Source organism: Hippocampus zosterae, chromosome 9 (assembly GCF_025434085.1).
Source record: "Hippocampus zosterae strain Florida chromosome 9, ASM2543408v3, whole genome shotgun sequence".
In the NCBI taxonomy this organism is placed as follows: Eukaryota; Metazoa; Chordata; class Actinopteri; order Syngnathiformes; family Syngnathidae; genus Hippocampus; species Hippocampus zosterae.
This window is the reverse complement of record NC_067459.1, coordinates 2,037,216-2,043,215: the sequence shown is the minus strand read 5'-3', so window position 1 is coordinate 2,043,215 and position 6,000 is coordinate 2,037,216.

The window sequence follows — 6,000 nt, the reverse complement described above, 5'->3', positions numbered from 1 at the left end:
AGGCGCTCAGGAGGCATCCGAATCAGATGCCCAAGCCACCTCATCTGGCTCCTCTCGATATGGAGGAGAAGCGGCTCGACTCTGAGCCCCTCCCGGATGACAGAGCTTCTCACCTTATCTCTAAGGGAGAGCCCGGACACCCTGCGGAGAAAACTCATTTCGGCCGATTGTAACCGGAATCTCGTTCTTTCGGTCATGACCCATTGCTCGTGACCATAGATGAGGGTTGGAACGTAGATCGACCGGTAAATTGAGAGCTTCGCCCTTTAGCTCAGCTCCTTCTTCACCACAACAGACTGATACAACGTCCGCATCACAGACGCTGCACCAATCCGCCTGTCGATCTCCCGCTCCCTTCTGCCCCCACTCGTGAACAAGACCCCAAGATACTTGAACTCCTCCACTTGGGGCAAGATCCCCTCCCCGACCCGGAGGGGGCACTCCACCCTTTTTCGACTAAGGACCATGGTTTCAGATTTGGAGGTTCTGATCTTCATCCCAACCGCTTCACACTCGGCTGCGAAACGCTCCAGTGAGAGTTGGAGAGCCCTGTTTGAAGGAGCCAACAGCACCACATCATCTGCAAAAAGCAGGGATGCAATACTGAGGCCCCCAAAACGGACCCCCTCAACGCTTCGGCTGCGTCTAGAAATTCTGTCCATAAAGGTTATGAGCAGAATCGGCGACAAAGGGCAGCCTTGGCGGAGTCCTACCCCCACTGGCAACAATTCCGACTTACTGCCGGCAATGCAAACCAAACTCTGACATCGGTGGTATAGTGACCGAACAGCCCGTATCAGGGGGTTCGGTACCCCATACCCTCGAAGCACCCCCCACAGAACTCCCTGAGGGACACGGTCAAACGCCTTCTCCAAGTCCACAAAACACATGTAGACTGGTTGGGCGAATTCCCACATACCCTCGAGGACCCTGCTAAGGGTGTAGAGCTGGTCCACTGTTCCACGGCCGGGACAAAAACCACACTGCTCCTCCTCAATCTGAGGCTCGACTTCCTGACGGACCCTCCTCTCCAGCACCCCTGAATAGACCTTACCAGGCAGGCTGAGGAGTGTGATCCCTCTATAGTTGGAACACACCCTCCGGTCCCCCTTTTTAAAAAGAGGGTCTGCCAATCCAGAGGCACTCTCCCTGTTGACCACGCGATGTTGCAGAGGCGTGTCAACCAGGACAGCCCCACAACATCCAGAGCCTTGAGGAACTCCGGGCGGATCTCATCCACCCCTGGGGCCTTGCCACCGAGGAGCTTTTTAACCACATCGGTGACTTCAGCCACAGAGATAGGAGAGCCCACCTCAGAGTCCCCAGGCTCTGCTTCCTCCAAGGAAGACGTGTTGGTGGAGTTGAGGAGGTCTTGGAAGTACTCTGCCCACCGGTTCACAACGTCCCGAGTCAAAGTCAGCAGCACCCCATCCCCACTGTACACAGTGTTAGTGGTGCCCTGCTTCCCCCTCCTGAGATGTCGGATGGTGGACCAGAATTTCCTCGAAGCCGTCCGGTCGTCGGCTTCCATGGCCTCACCAAACTCTTCCCACGCTCGGGTTTTTGCCTTGGCGACCACCGAAGCTGCGTTCCGCTTGGCCAGTCGATACCCGTCAGCTGCCTCTGGGGTCCCACAGGCAATAAAGGCTCGATAGGATTCCTTCTTCAGCTTGACGGCATCCCTTACTGCTGGTGTCCACCAGCGAGTACGGGGGTTGCCGTCACGACAGGCACCAACCACCTTACGGCCACAACTCAGATTGGCCGCCTCAACAATAGAGGCACGGAACATGGTCCACTCGGACTCAATGTCCCCCGCCTCCCCCGGAACATGGGAAAAGCTCTGTCGGAGGTGGGAGTTGAAACTCCTTCTGACAGGGGATTCAGCCAGACGCTCCCAACAAACCCTCACCATACGTAAGAAGACCCGCCAGTGCAGAATGGAGCTTTTCCAGATTAAATCTTGGGAAAATATACCTCATGCCCACTATGAATGATGATAGGTTAAGCAATCTTGGTGTACTTTGCATTGAGTCTAGGAGGTCACACTGAATCTTGAATCACTTTGGGCCAGGGATCACCAAAATTGCAGAATACAGTTGTTGTAATAGTAGGGGCAGCTTAAGACTGTTCCATAAGATTGCACAAATATGAATCTTTCATCAGCAGTTAATTCAGCACTACAGTCCATGTCCCCTTAGGGGCTCCGTACTACAGAACTACTATAAACTTATTTTTATACTGTTTTTCATCGTCACTGTAATGTTATGTCTGCAAAGGTTTAAAAGTTTGATGAAAATAAAAAGTCAAATAAGATTTCGAATCGTTGTCTTTTTTCCCTGGGTTGAATATGCCCCTTTATCAAAACCCCTGGCCCCAGGTAGTCCCTCTCAGTGAAATTGATCTAGAACCGTGTGCACAGAATGTGTTGGAGCCTATCCTAGCTGTCTTTGGGCAGGAGGCGGGGGACACCCTGAATCTGTTGCCAGCCGATCACAGGGCACACAGAAACGAACAACCAACCACGCTCACATTCATACCTAATTTTAGAGTGTTCAATCAACCTGCCATGCATGTTTTTGGAATGTGGGAGGAAACCGTAGTGCCCGGAGAAAGCCCACGCAGGAGAGCGTGCAAACTTCATTCAGGAAGGCCGCAGCCGGGATACAAACCCACGACCTCTTCACTGTGAGGTCAACGCACTAACCACTGGGCCGCTGAGAGTGAAATTGAAGTATTAAATGAGTGTGATAAAGGTATTCTCCAGCAGGTGGAATTGGAGGGTCGTCCACTCCCGTTCCACACCTATTTTTCATCACGTCATCAACTCTCACCTGGTATAATGGACTGTTCATGCATCACCTGTTGTCGAAATGTTCGCCTCGATCACGTCTCATGTCCAAGCGCTTATTTTCTTGACATTAGTCATTCTCGGTCACAGTCGTAGTCTGGGTTTGTATTTCTTGTTTGTTCCGCTTTTGCCCCGTTCTGGTTTATAGTGTTATCCTCGAGTTGATTTGGTTTTTCTTCTTGATTGTCTTTTCCTTGTCTTTTTGTGACAAGTGATTTTGCGTAATTGATTTTGCTTGCTGTTTGCAAGTGCTTTGGTTAGACTCGTTCTTATCCTGGTTATTTTGTGACCAGCGTTTTACGTTGTACTTTGACAGTTTTGTGACCTTATTTGGTAAATAAACCATTTTTGGATTAGGTCTTTGCTTGATCTGCATTTGTGGGATCCGCGCCTGGTCCAGAACCATAACAAGAAGTCTTTGGTAGAAATGATTAAAATATAAAGTTATATAAAAAGTATTTTGTCATCTCTCAATTTATTTTAAATTAATGAGGAAAGACTTTAATCAGAATGGCAGAAATAGTATGTGAGATTAAAATAATATGCTTTAAAATAGCAAAATTGAAAATAAGTAGATAACATCCAGCAAAATAGTAAAAAGTAAAATAAAAATAGCAGGTGATCATACATGTTTGTCAAGGCTTCTTGGCAAGTTTTCACGTCACAAAATCCCGTATGGGTCTACAAAGTCTCACTCGTTGAGAATAAAAGACGGGGAAAGCAGATTTTTTTTATAGCACAGCCACAAGGCCAGTCCTTATGTGTATTGCGTTTGAAAAGAACGAGTAGTTTACCGTCTTTTCAAACGCAATGGTATACACGAACCTGTTAGTTCTGACGTTGGTCTCCCAATATTTATTATTTCCTGCTTTGTTTGAAAGTCCAGCTTTGAAAAATGTCTGAGTTCTGAAATGAAATCCACAATTTTTAGGGTGTGAAATGACAGCTTGTTGAGTCGCTGATGGAGAAAGACAAACTTAATATTATCATGTTTAAAAGTTTCATTTCAGTATATGCTTGATTGACCTTGAACAGTATGTTCTCATAACTTTTACACAATGGAGCACACAGAAAAAAGGGCCAACTTGAGCTAAATAAAGCCAAGTCCTCATTAACTGATAATGTCGGCAGGAAGGTTCAACTTCGGGAGGGCAGCATGATGTCTTCAGTTTGTGAAATCTACCCATTGAAGTAACAAAGTATCCATTGTCTGTACCGAGAGATGTTTTGGCCTCTGAGGGGCGTATCGGTGGGCTGGACTGAGAGGCATGACATGTGAATGAAGAAGGGAGTGTTTTCTGATTTACAGTTCACCGTGACCTGGCTGTTGGCAGGCTATCGGGCTGATAACTATCTCTGCCTTCCTTGAAGCAGAGGTACTGGCTGCTTCAAGGCAAAGCATTTTTCCTGGGAATTTATGTCATATCGGCTCTCCATGCCTCATCTCTCGTCTCCAAAGGAGACTCCATTTAAAAACAGCCAACATACATTAAGAACCACACCACACACAGAGGACAAATATTGATACTTGTGTCAGTTTATTATTTTGTTTTTTTTCCTCTCATGATGACAGGGGAGTCACAGCCTCACCTGGCTCCATTGACTGCACATCACTGTTTCAAACCCCAGTTTGAACCTTAAACCTATTTGGAACCCTAATTTGAAACAAAAATTTAAAAACTCAACCCTGGTTTAAAACCTTAACTTGAAACCTTGACCCTAGTTCAAAACCTTATATTCAAACCACAACACAAATTTAAAACACTGCGATTGGCTGGAAATCAGTTCAGGGTGTGCCCCGTCTACTGTCCGAAGACAGCTGGGATAGGCTCCAGCACGCCCCGTAACCCTTGTGAGGATAAGCAGATCAGAAAATGGATGGACAGTTGGATAGTTTCAAACCCTCGTTTAAAACCTTAATTTGATACCGTAACCCAAGTTTAAATCCATAAATTTAATTCCTCACCCCAAAAGCACACAGGTGGATTTTGAAACGTGTCGATGTGTGGATAGAGAACAATAATTCTCAAGTGTGATGGTAATGCGGCATTCATTTATCTTCAACGTGAACAAAATTTTTGTGTTCCACAAACCAAAATAAAACCCGTCAAATGTCAAAAGAATAATAATTTTAAAAAAGCACACAGAGGTGAATTTTGAGACATCTATAAACAAAAATCTAATGCAAAAGTCCGATATGAATTTTTATTGCTTCCACATGTGCTTGGTTTCGGTGTCCAGCTACTAGTATTGCTTGTGTTCATTGGGTTGTGATTTTGTGTTGTTGCTGATTTATAGAGGTTAATAAGAAATAATAGTGAGTAACTCTGCCCAGCAGAGAGAAGCGATCACCACTTGCCATGCGCGGCCAACTGGCGCTCTCGCAATTCAGAGCGAAGAAGAGCCACATTAGAAGGCATAAACAGCTAGGAACAGCGAACGTTGTGAATAAAATATAACGGTTTTGGTGTTCCGAAAATGAAAAAAATAAATAAAAAATCAGTCAAATGGCACACGATTTAAAAAAATCTGACACAAGGTGGATTTATCAATGTGTGGATTTAGAAAAATTATGCAAAAGTCTGATGGAAATGTGGCATTCATTTATCTTCTAAATTGGTTTATTTAGATGTAACCAGGTGAACCATACTTAAGGGCTGTTAACACAGCAAGATTTGGTCCGGTGCTACGCCGGGGCTGCCCCAGTAGAGCATTCACACTTGCAAATTAGCTCCGGCATAGCTCCGGAAAAAGGCTTACACCGGACCAAATTTGATCCACCTCAGCGAGGTGGTTTAAAAATTTGCTCCGGAGCAAATGCTCGTTTGCGAAGCAGCACCGATGTAAATTTGCACGTGTGAACGCAACTGAGTCAAATTTGCTCCAGAGCAAATGCTTGTGAAGAGTACGTATGGCGAGAATGCGTTGCTTTCGTGCTCTGTCGGACTTCCGTCATGTGTTTGTTTAATAACGACACAAGACTTGGCTGGTAACATCTTTCCTTTTGTAGGAGACTGGACTGTCTCAGAGTTGTTTGTGTAGTTTGTTCCTTTGTTTTGTGTTCACAAACCCCCGCCCCCATATAATTTATTTTGTGATTTCCTCTCTTGATTTTCTGTTTGGCGCATTAGTGTTTGCTTTTCTGAGTG